Raw genomic sequence first — 1,769 nt, 5'->3', positions numbered from 1 at the left:
TTGTTTATTTGAGATTTTTCTTGTTTCTTGAGGTAGGCTTGTATTGCTGTAAACTTCCCTCTTAGAACTGCTTTTGCTGTATCCCATAGGTTTTAGATCGTCGTGTTTTCATTGTCATTTTTCTCTAGGTAGTTTTTGATTTCCTCTTTGATTTTTTCAGTGATCTCTTGGTTATTTCGTAACGTATTGTTTAGCCTCCATGTGTTTGTGTTTTTTACATTTTTTCCCTGTATTTGATTTCTATTCTATTCTGTCTTCCAGGTCACTTATCCATTCTTCTGCCTCAGTTATTCTGCTATTGATTCCTTCTAGTGTAGTTTTCATTTCAGTTACTGTATTTTTCATCTCTGTTTGTTCTCTAATTCTTCTAGGTCTGTGTTAAACATTTCTTACATCTTCTCGATCTTTGCCTCCATTCTTTTTCCGAGGTCCTGGATCATCTTCATTATCATTATTCTGAATTCTTTTTCTGGAAGGTTACCTATCTCCACTTCATTTAGTTGTTTTTCTGGGATTTTATCCTGTTCCTTCATCTGGGACATAGCCCTCTGCCTTTTCATCTTGTCTATCTTTCTGTGAATGTGGTTTTTGTTCCACAGGCTGCAGAATTGTAGTTCTTGCTTCTGCTGTTTGCCTGGCCCACGGTCCCCAGGGCTGTCGTGGCTTCGGCTGCTGAGGCCCCTCCAGAGCTCCGGGGCAGTTCAGTGACGGCAGAGGGAAGAGACCCCAAGCCAGAAATTCCAGCTCTGCGGAAATGCGGGCTCCTTTCTGGGCGCAGAGGGTGGGACCGCTCCAGGAAATGCTTTTTTACACTTATTTTCTGTAGAGAGTCTTTGGTCCTGGTTGTAGTCATGGTTCTGAAATACTTTTTTTTTGCCAGAATCTACATACTCTCTCAAGCAAATAAATTTGCCATTGAATTTATATATTCTCTAAAAACTGTGTGCAGTAATTTCTCCTGTGAAACTTGAACTTAGTGGTAGCACTGAAAACTCTTCTGAGCTGTAGAGTTCACAAACAAGGGGGCTTCTGAAAATCAATCACCAAAAACAATTTGTGAGAAACTTGTGTGTTTCTCAGATAGCATGACTGGGTACAGATGGGAGTTCCTTTGCCTGAGGGGCTGCTGTAATGAGATTATACTCTGGTTTGGGCTGATCTGCCTCCAAGGCTTGGGGACTTGGTTCTTGGAAACAAAGAACAGACAGAAAACTTCTTTAGGAGTTATAAATGTTTGTTGGCAAAAGGATGAAAAAAAAATCCTTTTAACAGTTTACAATGAATAGTATTAAAATTGTGCCTCAAATTCTTGAGCTAACAAGGGAAATCCTGGGACCTAGCAACTCTTCATATTTTTTCTCACAAAATTAGATCAGTTAAGATGGCTCAGTACTTTCAGGAAAATGCGAGAGCAATGTATTAATCAGTTGAATAATTATTATTTATTATTATTATCTTTGGTTTGTTTAGGAAATTCGGGAGTGACTGTTTCTTTCTCCTTTGCTTCATTTTTTTGGCACCTGGGGACAATCTGGAACCCTAGCTCACCTGTGCCTGAATTTTAGGTATAGGCTCTGAAGCAAGTGTGGTTAAAAAAAAGGTGCCATTACATATTTTATGGATGCTGCCACTAGAATGTCTGCTGAGATATGAAAATGTTCCCATCTCCAGACACAAGAGGGCACTCTAAACGGACAGCGTAGGATACAGCATCAAAAGGGAGGGATGGAGGGAAGGAGGAAGCTTAGTCAAAGGTAGTATTGAATTCG

The sequence above is a fragment of the Neophocaena asiaeorientalis genome, unplaced genomic scaffold, assembly GCF_003031525.2.
Source record: "Neophocaena asiaeorientalis asiaeorientalis breed wild unplaced genomic scaffold, Neophocaena_asiaeorientalis_V1.1 scaffold246, whole genome shotgun sequence".
NCBI classification, from domain to species: Eukaryota; Metazoa; Chordata; class Mammalia; order Artiodactyla; family Phocoenidae; genus Neophocaena; species Neophocaena asiaeorientalis.
The sequence above is the reverse complement of the archived record's forward strand: the minus strand, read 5'-3'. Positions refer to the sequence as shown.